The sequence below is a fragment of the Molossus molossus genome, unplaced genomic scaffold (assembly GCF_014108415.1).
Source record: "Molossus molossus isolate mMolMol1 unplaced genomic scaffold, mMolMol1.p scaffold_m16_p_1, whole genome shotgun sequence".
Taxonomy (NCBI): domain Eukaryota; kingdom Metazoa; phylum Chordata; class Mammalia; order Chiroptera; family Molossidae; genus Molossus; species Molossus molossus.
The window spans coordinates 33,290,081-33,307,132 of NW_023425344.1; positions in this window are offsets into that span (position 1 = coordinate 33,290,081).

The following is a 17,052-nucleotide window of genomic DNA, read 5'->3' on the forward strand; positions in this document are numbered from 1 at the left end:
TGCACAGTGTGTTGAATAAATACGTTTCAAGTTACAGAAAAAAATATAATATATATTTTCATCAGATGATTTTCTATTTTCATTTTTAAAAGATATTGGGAATTGTTTATTCCTTTGCGGGTGTTCCTGTGGATATTTTAATGGTATCACATTTACTGGGTACTCCTATATCTTGCCATGTTAATCAGTCAGTAAAAAGAAATTTGTGTGTGTGTGTGTGTGTGTGTGTGTGTGTGAGTGTGTGTGGTACGTGTCCCTAGCAGGAACTGAACCCGGGACTCTCTGGTCCGCAGGCCAACGCTCAACTGCTGAGTCAAACTGGCCAGGGCAAGAAAATATTTTTAAACTAAATTGATCTGCAGTAACCACAAATGCCTGCTTGCACTTACTCCACAAGAATCACAGGGTCAGATGAAACGGGTTGACATCCAATCTAATTTGAGTCTTAGAGCACAATCTAATATAAACTAAGTCATTACAACTTAAAATATTCATAAAATCCAACCGCTTTAGATGTAGAAAAATTGACATTTTAAAATCGTTATGGAATTAGCTCTGACCAACCTAGGGGTAGTACAGGGAAAGAAGTAGATGGCTTAGATCAACATAAAACACTAAATAACAATTTCTGAAAACATTAACCATTGTTTATCTTTTCAGGCCTTTCATTTGGTGTAGCAGATTTTTCACCTCATGTATTTCTCAGCGCATAAAACCTAGATGGTTCACACTGTAATCTTCTAAATCCCATGAATTCTTTTATGTCCATTGTTATCTTTAGCCCTGCACATCTGGCTGTGTTTATATTTTGACAACTAAAGTGTTCAGATTTTCTCACCATATAAATGCTAAGAAATTCATATCAAGTAAGAAGGAAATTGATAAAAGACAAAATGCAAATACACATCACAGTGATTAATGATTGATTACCCAAATTTGAGTGTAGTAATCTGACTTTAACACACTATTTTACTCATGAGTATTTAATCACCAGTAAATCAGATTAGAAATGTGTGTGATACAAAATTTATGTTCAAAGTAGTGAGATAAAACAAACTTCCTCTTAGAGTTCTAAATTTAGTTAAATCTATTTCTTTCATGGCAGTTATCATATAAATCAAGTTGTATGTGTGAGAGAGATATAGATGCACATATGCCTCAAGGGGGAAGGAAAGACAATATATAAGTAATCATTTTTGTCATTACTCTCCGTGTACCCTCGTAGACTCTGATTTTCCGTGCTCACAGCTTGATAGACATATAAACTCTAGATGTAGACTACGAAGGAATAAATCTTTAACTTAGATGCTGAACAGATGAATAATGGCCTAAGGAAATAAGCAGGAGTGTCTTTCACATGGCAAAACCTCTATTCAATGTTTATTTAGAAAGAAAATTAAATTATATGGCAATATGTTTCTCAAGCACATGTGGAACTCTGATCAATAGTTAACATAATAGGTTTTCTGTTTTTTTCTCACGAATATTATTTAACACATTTCAAATTGTTGCCTTGAACTGTTTGACCCAATTGCTTGTGATAAAGCAATGAATTCGAATTAGTTGAGATCGTTACTGTCTTACAACATGTCAGAGTAATTAAGTTCCCATCCAACATTACCACCAGACTGTATTGCATAGTATTCAAATATTTTTAAGACTATCAAAGGACTGACTGGCAAACTTCCACCAACACTGCCTACCTGAAAGAGCTAAGATTTTAACTTCATTATTAAAGCACAACTTGCTGTCTGTCTCACCTTTGTATTTAAAATGCTTTGCACAGTGGCATAATATAGTTTTAATAATTAATGAGTAAAAATGACAGAGTAACAATTGACATAAACAAAAGTGTGAATGAATGAGAAACTTAATAATTGAAGAAAAGCAAAAGCTACATTGGAAAATAACACAAGGTGAATAAATATTATATCTTTTAGAAATTTGCTACTTAAAGTCTCTTAGGTAAAACAAAGGGTTAGATCAAGTGGTGTCAAGAAAAAAAAATCTCATATTAATCATCCCAAATCAAGGGGCAGATGCTAAATTGTTTCTTGAACCTAGGATAAAGATTCTAGACTGTCAATTTGATAATTAAAAGGAAAATAAAAACTGAAATATGGAAATTTGGAGATGTTTAGGTTACAGTGTCTTGGATTAATGTATCACTCACTACTGTTCTGTCTGTCCATCTGCCATCTTTACATCTACCCAGGCAGCCGCACATATAAAATATTTGAAGAAGAAAGCAAAATGATGTTTGTCGCTGGGAGGTGAAATTATGGCTATTATTTTTTTCATTATATATTATTGACTATTATTCAAAGTGTATAAAATTAAAGTGTATTGCTTTAGAATCATAAAAGGTGCTCATGATTTTTTCACATAAAAGAAATCAATAACAACATTGAGAAAATCAGATTATTTTTATAATAAAGACAAAGGTAGGCTTATGCTGTGGGGATAAACAACCCCAGGAATAGTTGGCAAAAGAATGATCAGAATCCCACAAAATTAGACTAAAAAGTCACATTTAATTTTGTTACTATAAACGAACCAGTAGTGACATATTGTTTTCTAAGCTAAGAACACAAATATTTCCTAAGGTAAGTAGCCTGCATGGAAAAATAAAATTGAGATATGAGAACTCATCATATGCGTGCCTAGCTCACAGGCAAAGTTAGGTATGGGGAGATCAATTAGAAATGAATCTTATTCAACCACTATTTCATTTGTTTAAATATTTTCAACCCATGTTTATGCCTCACATGAAGACAAGTAGTTCAGCTGAGCGTGTCTGGTTCAGTGCCTCCTGAGGTTGCAACACGGCTATTGTCTGGGGCTACAGTGTTTGAAGATTTAACTGGGATGAAGAATTCACTCCAAGCTCACTCACCTGGGTATTGGCAGGAGGCTTCAGTGACCATAGTCTCTCCACAAGGCTGACAGCGACATGACCACTGGGTTTCCTCAGAGGTAGTAATCTAGGAGGGGAAGAGAGGGTGCACATAGCAGAAACAGATGTCACAGTGTATTTTATAACCTCATCTTTGAGGTGACATACCATCACTTCTACAAAATTTTACCTGTCACACAGATCCAGCCAGGTCCAATGCAGGGAAGACAAGGTCGGAAGTACAAGAGGAGGGGATCACGGGACTACCTTGGAGGCAGGCCACCTCACTGCCCAAGCGTTTGCACCCTTTGTCCCTGTTCACGTTAAAAACCAGATACAACTTAAAATGTCCAGTGTGTCTTTCTTTACTTGAGATTTTTTAGAACTTATAAGACTCATTACATGATCAGGAGTTTGGATGTGTGGTCACTTGTCCCAGGGTCAGCCAAGCCACCTCTATCAAGAAGCAGGAGCATATCAGTTGTTTTACAAAATCATCGAATTTTCTGCAGCAGATGTAATGAACTTGCTTCAGAGTCCCGATGTTCTGGGTTATGATTCTTCAATGGCTCTTGTCTTATAATCTGTATAATATCTGTTTTCACCACTGAAACCACCCAAACGGAAGTATGTGCCAGAGCAGTGGTCCAAAGGGCCTGCTGCCTGCATCACGGCCTGGCCCTGCTGCGGAACGAACGCCTCTCCAGGATGCTCTCACAGCTCTCCAAGGCCACGACGTGTGCCAGGCGAGTTTTCTCTAGATGTGTAACATACTGTCTTCAGAACTCACCAGAGGCCCACCAGGAATTGAGCTTCTTTCCTTGTGGTAGGAGACATACCATGCAATGATCTGTCTTTCCATTTGAAGATCTTCCAGTATGCTCCTGACAACTTGTCCCCTAAATGTGTTATGTCTATAATCTCTTCCACCATTGCATTTTCTGGGGAGAGGTATTCAAGTTGTCTCTTTAGTTTAAAGGTTTCCAGATTGAAAGAAATATGTTTGTGAGCTGAACTTAAACAAAACCTGAGAATTGACATCTACTCCTGATCCTGAGGAGAGTCTAGACTTTGAGCTGATTCTGTGATGAGACAGAACTTCTGTGGTGTGTGAGAGTAGATACATTAAGTTTTGCATGTAGGGCCTTGGCTGGTTTGGCTCGGCGGTTAGAGCATTGGCCTGTGGTCCAGAGAGATCCCAGTTTGATTCCTGCTAGGGGCACGTACCTCGGTTGCAGTTTGTCCCCGGCCCTGGTTGGGTCATGTGGGTGGCAGCCACTCGGTGTTCCTTTGTTGTCGATGTCTCTCTCTCTCTCTCTCTCTCTCTCTCTCTCTCTCTCTCTCCCTCCCTCTCTCTCCTTCCTGCTCTGTCTGAACAAAAAATGGAGGAAAGTCCTCGGGTGAGGGTAAAAAAAAAAAAATTGCATGTAGGAAAGAATGTGAATCACACCTTTGGGGTCTGAAGGCAGACTGTAGTGGTCTGGCTTTAACATGACCCTCAATAATCTCACCCTCTTGGTTTTAATTCTTTTATGTAGTCCTTTGTCCCATTTAAAAACTGACCTGTGTAACCACTAAGTTATTGTATAAATGATGGTGTGTATCTTCTGAGGTTGTCGTTGATGACAGCGTTTTTTCATCTTGCCCTCTTGGATGTGGGACCTCCTGCCAACAGACGCAGAGGAACTAGGCCTTATGCCAACAGCCACACGAGGGACCCATCTTGGCTGCATATCCTTCAGTCCCAGGCAAACCTTCAGATGACAGTTGCTCTGGCCAACGTCCCAACTGTAACTTTCTGAGAGATCCCGAGACAAAACTATGCACTCCTGAATTCCTGATCCACAGAAACTTGAAAATAATACGTATGCTGTTTGAAGGTGCTAAGTTGTTAAACATCAGTGGTTAACTAATAGAGCCACCTAAACCTAGCCTGGAAAGAAAATCAATAGACTTACTTTACATTTAGATGCACCATCAGTAATGCTTGGCAGCACATCTAATTTTGAGAGGGATCTAGAATTCAGCAAACTCACTATGCATCAATACATATTGATTGAGGACTCTCCAAGTAGGTTTATAAGCTAATGTGATCTACTGCCATTATAATGTTAATTAAATTAGACCTAAATTAGAATTGTTTCTTTTAAGAGATTTTTTTCCCCCATGGAATAGAAATAGGCAATAAAGTTGCTTCTTACAAGGAGAATTTCTAGAGATGAATCACAAAGAACAAGTTGAATTTCTGTGTCCTTTTTCTTTTCTTTTCTTTTCCAGGACAGAGAGAGAATAGGAAACTCAATTCTCAGAACAAATGGATGGTTAAAATATGGTAGGATTTAGGCTAGAAGGCCAAACTCTCTTTTAAATTTATTGTTTTTATTTAAGTATAGGTGGTATATAATCTTATATTAACTATATTAGTTTAGGTGTACAATTGGGTGATTTGACATTTTTATACCTTACAATGTGACCATCCCAGTAATCAATCACCTGTCATCATGTACACTTATCACAATATCATTGACAATTCTAATTTAGGTCTAATTTAATATCACAATATCATTCCTGCCAAGGAAGCTGCAAACAGAGGCATCTGGGGAGGCTCCCTTGAGGAAATCATAAAACTCCCAATTAATAAAAAACTTGAAGGAGATGAAGAGCAAAAATATGAACAATAAAATGGCAATTAGTACATATCAATCAACAACTGAATCTACACGAGAAATGAGCAAGCAGAATAGAAACAGACTCCTAGATACAGAGAACTTTTTGCCGCTTGCCAGATGGGAGGAAGCTGGAGGGATGGGTGAAAAAGATGAAGGAACTGACAATCCCCTAAGGAGTGGGGAGGTGGGAGAGGGATGAACCACAGAACTTATACGCATGTATGCATGAACAGTGGACATGGACAACAATCTGGGGAAGGGGCAGGAAGGGAAGGGGGAGGGGGGAATCAGTGGGGGAAAAAAGGAGAATCAACTGTAACAAAAATTACTCAATAAAAAAATAAAATTAAAAAAAAAAAGAAGTACAAATTGGTTGTTAGACTGATGAACTTGAAAGGGAAGGGGGGAGGGAGGGTGGGATGAGATAAACCAAAGAGCTTCTATGCGTATGTGCATAACCAATGGACACAGGTAATAGTGTGGGGAAGGCTGGAGGGGCGCAGGACTGGGGAGGAGGAGCTCAATGGGGAAAAACAAGGAGAATATCTGTAATACATTAGACAATAAAGATGAGTTTAAAAACATTTAGGAAGAGGACCCAGCAGTGCTTCCCTGCCTGGGGCCTGTCTGCCCCTTTCCCTTTCCCTCCCCACCCTCCACGGGAGGTACCGTTACTACCTTCCTCACTCCCCAGCTCCAGGGGCCCTTCCTTTACCTCTAAAACTTGTTTCCTAAGCCCATTTCTTCTACAACTTGCTTCTCTACCTCTGTGATTTTCCAAATAAATGTTCTCATATATATAAAAAAAAACGAAAGTAGAAAGGAAAAAAAAGGGCAGACTAACATTGAGACTCTGCCGTACATACCTAGAACCAGATTATTTAGTGCTAGTTAGTGAAAACATTTTCTTCGATTACCTCTTCTCCGTACCCAATGCCAGTCCCAGAGATCTAAGACGCTGCCTCGGAAGGGGTGAGACTTAGACACTGAGGAAGAAAACATGTGATGTCAACCACTGCCCCTTTCCCACGCTCAGAGGAGTCCTGGCTGGCAGGGTGCGACGCTTCAGTGTCAAACGCTGCTGAGTGTTAAGAGCATTTAAATTCATCTGGATGTTCCTATTTTACTACCTAAGGGTGAACAAATAGTCACAGAATTGCTGTTAGAACAAAATATCAGGATGAGGTAGTGGGTTGACTAGTTTTAAAGATATACTATGCAGAGTGGGGAAATTAAAAGTCTTCATGTTTATTCTACCTTATTGAATACTCTTATTAAACAGAAAAAAAAATCTTAGGCAGTACCAGGCATATAATAAGTACTCAAAAAACAGAGCTCTTATTATCAAATATTATTATTACTGCATACCTTTGTGAATATACATTTTCAACAAATAAAAAGAAACCAAATCTACTTCCAGTTTTTTGCCAAGGATGGCACAGATACTGGCATGAAAATGGCAACAGTGAAAAAAAAGAGTCAATGTTTTCCACAAACTAAACTAGTATCTATCTTGTTTAGATATTTTAGTGCAGAAAAGAAGTAATTTATGGGGGGGGGGAGGTTGGATTTGTTACATAAAGTGGGCATTAACTATTCATGGGGTGAAAAAGACATAATTTGTTGTAAAAGTTGTTCTGATTTTATTTACACTCAGCACAATGCCAAAGAATGTCATGTAGACAGAGGGGTTGTAGATGTTGAGAAGGCCCTGTGTGGGGTCTTTCGGGATGCATAGCAGACCTCACTGGGGAAAGCTACCATCCACACCCTGACTTGGTACAGAGTCAGTGCATAAGTCCCTGGAGGGAGTTTCAATCAAGGACTTAGGCTTATTGAAACCAGCCAACCTCTTAAGTATCCTTGAGTGTCTGGCCCAAGCACCTTCATTCTGACTCTGCCATACATACCTATAACCAGATTATTTAGTGCTTCATTCTGAGGCCTCCTTACCAAGAGTCCTTGGCTAAGGCACTCTTCTCCAATGCTAGCCCTCCCCCCTGCCATCCTCTGGCTCTTCGGCTGCATACAAGGGGGGCGTCTTTGTTCAGTGCTTCTCTGTAGTGGGATGACTCTACCCACTGGGCTTCCTGCCATCTCACCCCTTCCCATCACCATTCTGTGGGAGGAAATGAAATACTGGGGAACCCCAGTGCCTATCTTTTTGGCTTCCACACTAAATGAATAAAGTCTCATTTGTTCATTTTCAGTATTGCTCATTGTCCCAGCTGCCACCTCTGCTCATGGCAAGCTCAACGTGTGTAGCTTTCATTAGGTTCTCAAGGGGAATATTTCCCCAAAATGTTAAATTATCTTGCTTGGTGAGTCTCAACCCATCTAGGAGCTTTAGCTTTGTGACTAAGAGTAAGAATGCTTTTTTATTAAGTCTCTCTCAACCATGAAAGCAATATATTTTTCAAGATGTTTGTTGAAAGAGACAAGGAAGCTCTGACATAATGAAGCATGTTAAGAAGCAGAGATAATAAAGGCTATGTTTCATCAAGTGGCGAATATATGCAAAGCCCAGCACTCTGCCCATTTTATTCTTTATCTCATTTAAGCAATAAAACCAATAGAAGTGCCGAGTTTAAAGCAAAACAAAACTGAGGCAAAGAGGGATTAAGAAAATTTAACATTATGCAACTTGTAAGATGTTTGACTCCAAAGTTTGCTTTCTCAACTGCATTATTACCTCCCATGGATGACAGAAATAAAACGTTCCTCATCCTTAGCTTCTTGGGACATTTTCCATATTATAAGACATAACTCAGCCAAAAAATACATTTGTCTCATAATTTACTTAGCAGACAGGTCATAATAAAAATTTAATTTAAGTCTAAGTATTTCTTACAGCTTTTGTTTCCTTAATTGTCACTCCATGTCCTTCGGTCCCGTAAGCATTTACCTACTTTCCCACAATGCTTAATCATCAGCTTCAACGCCCCTATACATTTTTGTTAGGCCTATCATGTTCTCTGAGGTAATGGGTCATTATTCTTGATTATTGAATCTGACGATTTGTTTTTCTGATACCAGAGAATACTGTATACATTACCTTAAAAATCAGAGCATCATATATCCATTCCCACATCCTGCTATTGCCACACGGCGGTCTTGACCCTCACCAACAAATTGATGCCTACAATGAATCATCACTTTTGGAAAGTGACACATTTTCTGCTATATTCCATGATATTCTCCCTTCCCGGTAAATTGTAAAATTGTAAAAATATTAGACATATGGCCTCAAATATAAACCAGCAATTACTGCAGAAAAAAATGTGGTATCTTGGTTTACTATATAAAGCTTGGGCTCTGAGGCAGTGGTCCCCGAACTCTCCCCCTGAAAGGCTGCATGTCTTTGGAGAGGTGTTTACTTCTCTGAGTCGCAGTCTCTTCACTGTGAAAGAATTACTCTCACTGGCAGGTCTTTGGAAAAATATCTAGATAATGTATCAAAATGCTTGGCTTACTGCTTGGCAGCTAATAATATAAAGAAAGATCAAGCCATTTTTGACAACTAAGCTAGTGTTCAGAGTTTTACACTTTTTTATTTTTTAATCTTCACCTGAGGATATTTTTCATTTTTCTTTAGATAGAGTGGGAGGGAAGGAGGGAGAGAGAGAGAGAGAGAGAGAGAGAGACAGAGAGAGAGAGACAGAGAGACAGAGAGACAGAGAGACAGAGAGAGGGAGGGAGAGAAAGACATCGATGTGAGAGAGACACAATGGTTGCCTCCTGCACAACCCAGACCAGGGCTGGGTTCAAACCGCAGCCGAGATTCGTGCCCTTGACCATGACCAAACCCCTCTGCGGGCGGATGCTCTAACCCCTGAGCCAAACCAGCCAGAGCTGGAGGTTTACACTTCTTGTAGTATCTGAGTTAACCCTCACAGTAACATTATGAGTTAGAAATAAGTTGCAGGATGAGGTATCTTCCCCATTAAAAAAAAGGAATTCTGAAGACACGCATTTACATAGTTCATTTCTGATGCTTTTATTGAGAACTTTCCTGTGGACCAAACTGTGTCCCTCTGCTCCCAATTCCTACGTTGAAACCCTAACCCACAATGTGGCTGTATTTGAGATGGGCCTTGGGGAAGTAATGATGATTAGGTGAGTCGTGAGGGTGGGACTGGATTAGTGGCGTGAGGAGAAAAGGAAGAGGAACTGTGCTCTCCCCTCTCTGTCACCGAGGCCTCACTGAGAAAGCAGCTATCTGCAAGGCAGAAAGCAGGCCCTTGCCACACCGGCCGCTGGCTCCGCGACCTCGGACTCTGGTCTCAGCTCGGTCTCCGGAACTGTGAGAATTAATATCTTTTGTTTGAGCCACCCATCTACAGTAGTTTGCTATGGGAGCCTACTGAACTCACACAGGCAGATGCAATGTCTTCTATATTTTAATTACTTTAAACAAGAATTAATATATAATGACATAGTTTTTTTCCAGCAATTAAATTTTACTTTTCAAATTTCATATATTTTTCAACACTTGCATGAAATACACATTTTCTTTTTCTCCCATACATTGTTCCCTCCTAATGATGCCATTAAAAAGAATCCCTTCTCATTATATTTCTTTTCTCAAAATGGTCATTGTGTCCTTGAGGACAGGGACTGTCTCTTTTAAAATAGTGTATAAGTTATAGCAGAAGACCATTAAATACCTAGTTGAGCTAAAATAGTAATGTGGATGGAAGGAGATTAAATTTTTTTCTACATACTGTGTACATTAGATTATATGGATAAGAAGAGGCATGAGTTGTTAATTTAATTTGAAAAAAATCTCACAAGAAAACAGCTCCTATAATATGAATTCAATTACATATATATTTATATATGTATGTGTGTAAAATATATATAGAGAAATTATATATATATATATCAATAATTGTACAGATCTTTACAGATATAGATATATACAGAAATATATATATACCAAAATGTCAAAGACAGCACTCTGAATATGTTTGTGGGTTACTTTTTTATTTTTATTTTTATTTATTTATTTTAATCTTCACCTTAGGATATTTTTCCAATGATTTTCAGAGAGAGTGGGAGGGAGGGAGGGAGGAATAGAATGAAAGAAACATCTATGTGAAAGAGCCATATCGACTGGTTGCCTCCCGCAAGACCCTGACCAGAGCCAGGTTGAACCACAACTGAGGTATGATGTGTCCCTGACCAGAATCGAACCTGTGTCTCTTTAGTCCACAGGCTGATGCTCTAACTGCTGAGCCAAAATGGCCAGGGCAGTAGGTTACTTTTTTTTATAAATATGTGTGCATATGTTTACTTTTTAAAAAATTTACTACTTTTAATTCTATAGTAAAAATAGCTATTAAAATTCACATTATTTTTATTTATTATTTATTGATTAGAGAGAGAGAAACATTGATTTGTTGTTTCACTTATTTTTGCATTCATTAGTTGCTTCTTGTATGTGCTCGGCCAGGGATCGAACCGCAACCTTGGCGTATGAGGGTGACACTCTTACCAACTGAGCTGCCTAACGAGGGCCCCATCAGATTATATCTTTAAATATCAATACTCACCAATTTAAGAAAGCTACAAAATAAAAATGATACTCACAGAATTTCAGTCTCATGAAGTGATAATCCAGGTTACATGTCAAATTCAGCAACTCTGGTTCTAATTTGTCCGAATCATATTTTATCAAGTTGGGTAGCTTTAAAAAGAGAACAAAGCACATTGGGGAGGTTTGAAATGCTTTGAGTGTTTATCCACCAACAGAACCATAATTAATCTCTCCTGATGTTTTACTTCTTGGAAGTGAAGCAGAGAGAAATAACTTTTGTATCTAGGCTGTAGATTAGGTGAGAAGAGGCAAAGCACGCCTGTTATTTCATAATTAATTCTAGAGAGTACAGTTTAAGGCCAATGCCACCAGATATTAGTTTTAACGATTTAGTTAAAAATTTATTATCTATGAGTACATATATAACACTGAAAAGCAATCATTTAAAATTTGGTCCACTTTGGCCGGTTTGGCTCAGCGGTTAGAGTGCTGGACAGCGGACCAGTGAGTCACTGGTTAGATTTCAATCAAGGCCTTTTACCTGGGTTTCGGTTCATAGCCTGGCCCTGGTCGGGTTGTGTGGGAGGCGACCAGTCGATATGGCTCTATCACATTTATGTTTCTCTCTGTCTCTCTCTCTCTCTCCCTCCCACTCTATCTAATGATAAATAGAAAAATATCCTTGGGTGAGGAATAAAAAAATAATAAAATAAAATCTGGTGCATTAATTTAAAACAAAATAAGCCACCCAGCTGGTGTGGCTCAGTGGTTGAGCATCAAACCATGCACCAAAACATCACCAGTTTGATTCCCGGTCAGGGCACATGCCCAGGTTGTGGTCCTGATCCCCAGTTGGGGGCATGCAGGAGGCAGCCAACTGATGTTCTCTCTCATCAATATTTCTCTCTCTTCCTCTCCTTTTCTCTCTCTCTACAATAAATTTAAAAATATATTTTAAAAAACTTTTAAAACAAAATAAGCCATTTTGTTAATTAATTAATCAATTATTATTATATTTTGTTAATCCTCACCTAAGGATATTTTCCCATTGATTTGTAGATAAAGTTGAAGGGAAGGAGGGAGAGAGAGAGAGAGAGAGAGAGAGAGAGAGAGAGAGAGAGAGAAACATTGATGTGAGAGAGACACATTGATTGGTTGCCTCAGGGGGATTGAACCTGTAACCCTTTGGTCCATGGGCTCACACTCTAATACATATTCTATTTTCATTAAGTAATATTTTAAAGAATATATATTATAAATAAATTAAAATGCTAAAACATTTACCACCCTGTTTAAAAATAATTTAAACTGCCCTGGCCGGTTTGGCTCAGCGGTTAGAGCGTTGGCCTGCGGTCCTGAGAGACTCAGGTTCGGTTCCCGCTAAGGGCGCGTACCTCGGTTGCAGTTTGTCCCCGGCCCTGGTTGGTTGTGCGGGTGGGGCAGCCACTCCATGTGTCCAGCCACTCCATGTGTCCCTTTCACATCGATGTTTCTCTCTCTCTCTGTTCCTCTCTTTCCCCCCACTCTACCTGAACAAAAAATGGAAAAATGTCCTCGGGTGAGGATAAAAATAATAATAATAATAATAATTTAAACTATTAATTCAGTTTGGAGATACAGTATTTTGTAAATATACTTATCCAAATATAAACATTTTTGGATAAGAACATAAAATCTAACACAGATTTATATAACAACAAATAAGACAAACACTGTTCACTATGTGAAATCAAACATGTTTTTCTGCTCATATTTTGTTTTTGTTTGTTTTGTTGAAGAAGTTATTTCATTTTTCTCTAGCACTATTTTCTCACCTGTGAAGTGAAGATGATATGATACTTACCTTATCATAAGTTAAGTTAGATGACTAATGGATTTGCATATGAAAGTAGTTAGAATAGTGGTTGGTACATAATGTGACCTATATCCATAATAGCTGTCTATTATTATCTATCTGTCACTGTTTACATCTTAATCTTTCTCCATTATTATGATTTTTACATCTGATTCTGGATCTTCATGCAAATAATGCCAAAAAAATGACCTATTCTGGTTCTGCGCTTTGGTGCTTTGCCATGAAGGATCCGAGTAATCATAGAATTCATGCCCGTGCTACTGAATTGAGGCTTCTCATACACTTACCTTCTCAACGTCATTTAAATCTCATAAATTTCTGTAATATTGATACTTGAAACTGGTGGATGGCTGTTTGGTCAAAACTACCCTTACTTTTCTTTACTTTTTCACTAGTTCCAAATGAAATATTGCCTTCAAGAAAATAATTCCACTTTCATATTTCATGCCACAAAGTTTCTCTTCACTGCTCTTCAGTGTGGTCAGAAATATTCAAAAAGCCTTTTTTTCTAAGGTTTTCCCAGTACTTCTCTCTCTCCTTACCCGCTTGCAGTTTATTGAGCTATTCGGCTTCAGCATAGCATTCTTTAGTATTAAATCTTTTGGGGCGGCAGGGCAGAGGCATTGTAAATGGTTTCATAATACACAGACATAGCCAGCCCTGAAGCTTCCTCCTCTCTGATCATGAAATTCACTTTTCTACGTTGATCTTTCGGAATGTTCTGACACTTCACATCTCCCTTGCTGATTGTCTTCCCCAAACACAATTACTCATTTAGTAGAATCATATTTTAACTTCTCTAATGAAGATGATCTGTTTCTCTAGGCATTTTAATTGCTATTCTTATTTCTGTACTCAAGGGTTTCGATCCATAACACTATTTTAAGACAAATATTTTGTATAATTACAATAATAACTAGATATGTTTTAATAACTGTCCAGTCTCAATAAAATGCACATGTTGAATTATACACTTGTTCATTGCCTCTACAGGCTCTGTGAGTTCCAAAATTGCACAGTAGCTTTGTTAATTTTTTGGAAGTTTGGTTAGAAAGCTTGACCAAACAAAGAAGTTTGATAAAACTGACATTGCTTTCACAATTGTCTTTTGCTCATTCTATGGAATGACTCATCTACAAGCCGGATGCTGGTTTGAAAGACGCACAGGTGTTAGCTCAACTCTACAAGGCGTCTTGATTTTGCCCCAAACTATGCTTGGTCTGCTCCCTTCTCTTAGGACTTCTCATCTCCAGCTTCCTCCAGTTTATCCTCTCTTTAGATCCCTTTTTCCCCTCTCTTTCAACCCAGATGACCCATATCTATTTTCTAGGAATCTGGAGCAGTATTATAATTTCTCCTCTATATGCATTCTTTATCATAACCCTGATTTACTTAAACATCCCTTTACCGTATTTTGAAGGACCAATACTTGAAGTAAAATACAAATAAATTAAAACCAAACATTGCCCTGTTGTTCTTCTTAGGTTTTCCTATCTAAATGTTGATTTTTCACATGAAATAATAACTATAAATGATTGGAGAAGAGACAAATAGATGAAAAGTGAGAAAAAACAGTTCAACATTAACAGTTCAAAGTGTTCCTTTAACCTTATGATTCAGAGACAAGGGAAATCTTCATCAGATTCTATAATACATGAAGCTTGGAAGAAAAGCTGTTGCATCAGCCAAAAGCTTTAATTAGTGGAACGTTTTGGCAGCTATTCTTCTCCATGATGCTTTTCTTCGCGATGTCTAAATGTCTTGTCCTCACATGCTAAGCTGACAGTGAAATGGTCATTATGCTCATAAACACTGAGTTCCCACATCTCCCACTTGGGACTTTCACTGCCCATAATTGATTCATCATTTGTCTTCCTTGCAGTTCTTTTTCCCTGTCTTTCTCTGCCTTTGTCTCTCTCTGTGTTTCTGCATCATTGATTTCTGGAACTTATTCATCTTGCGCAACTGAAACTTTGTATACTTTGAAAATGTTTTCAGCACATTGGCCATTGATTTATTTTGTTTTGAAATGTGTTTGTAGAAGTCATCTGCCCAGTGTTTACTGGGTTGTTTTTTCTTTTTACTAATAATCTGTAAGATTCCATTATACCATCTATATTCCATTTTAGAAACATGTCATTTGTCTGATATTTGCATTGTAAATATTTTCTCACTTGTAGCTTGCTTTTATATTCCTTTACTGGTAGTTTTTTTAAATAGACAAATTTTAATTTTTACAAAGTTGAATTCATTACTTTAATATATATATTTTTTACACTAAGAATTCCTATCTCAATTTTACAAAGATTTTCTCTCTCTCTCTCTATTTTTTTTTTTCCTAGAAGTATTTTGGATTTCACTTTTACATTTAGGCCTATGATCAATTTAGAGATTTAGAGGTAATTTTTCAATATGGTGTGAAATTGAAATTTAGTTATTATTATTATTATTATTATTATGGATATCCAATTTGTTCATCACCATTTGTTGATAAGAATATTCTTTTTCTTTATACTCTTTTGAATTTCCTTAACAGCTTTTGGAAAACCAGTTGGACTTAAATATGTGACTATTTCAAGGTGCACTGTTCTGTTTCATTGATCCCTATCTCCATTCACTATTATTGCAATGTCTTCATATCTGTAGCTTCATAGTCTTGAAATTAGGTTGTGTAAATCCTTCAACTTTACTTTTTATGTCCATTTTAGCTATTCCAATCCATCAAATTTTTCATATGAATTTTGGTACTAGTTTATCAATTTCCCTAAAAATAATCCTACTATGGTTGCATAGAATTTTGTGAGTTAATTTAGGGAGAATTTACATCTTAACACTATTAATTTTTCCAATTCATGAACATGAAATACAAATATTAAATATCTTACCCTTAGTATGATTTTATCTGATATTTTAATAGATATTCTCTACAAAATTGAGAAAGTTATCTTCTGTTCTAATTTTCTTGGTGGTTTTTATCATGAACATTGAATTCTTGGATAGTAACATCTATTTATGCAGAGAATATAGATAGCATATATTTGAGAGATTCTCAGAAAGATTTCTGGCATGTACTATCCAGAGCTTATTGTTTACAGTTTCCACAAAAAGGGGGCACTTCATGCTATGTAGATCTACCTAGAGAAACACTGTGTCAATTAGAAAGGAGAAAGAACCAAAGGTCAGATCCTTTATTGTGGTTTTCATTAAAATAAATGGGTGAAGTGTTTATTCAGATCCTCTGCCTATTTTTTAATTGCATTGTTTGTCTTCCTTTTGTTGAATTGTATGAGTACTCTCCTTTGGAAATTAATTCCTTATCTGATGAATCATTGGCAAATATGTTCTCCTGTACAAATATGTTCCTTTTTCATTTTGATGATGGTTTTTCTTTTGCTGTGTCTGAGTTTTTTAGTTTGATGCAGTCACATTTATTAATTTTTTTCTTTGTTTCTCTTGCACTAGGCAATGTATCGGTGAAAATTCTGCTACATGTGATGTCTGAGATTTTACTGCCTACATTTTCTTCTAGGATTTTTATGGTTTCATGAAATGTTTAAGTATTATATCCATTTTGAGTTTATTCTTTTGTATGGTGTAAGTTGGTGGTCCAATTTCATTTTTTGGCATGTACCTGTTCAATTTTCCCAACATTATTTGTTGCAGAGACTGTCTTTATGGTATGCTCTTGCCTCCTTTTTCAAATATTAATTGACATGCAAATGTACAAGAGACATATGAAAAAATGCTCAATGTCACTAATTATCAGAGAGATGCAAATTAAAATGACTATGAGGTATCACTTCACACCTGTCAGAATGCCCGCCATTAACAAATCATCAAACAAGAAGTGTTGGCGAGGGTGTGGAGAAAAGGGGACTCTAGTGCACTGCTGGTGGGAATGCAGACTCGTGCAGCCACTATGGAAAACAATATGGTGTTTCCTCAAAAATATTAAAATTTGAACTGCCATTTGACTCAGTGATTTCACTTCTAGGAATATATCCTAAGTAGACTGAAATACCAATCAGAAAGAATATATGCACCCCTATGTTCATAACAGCACTATTTACAATATCTAAGATCTGGAAATAAC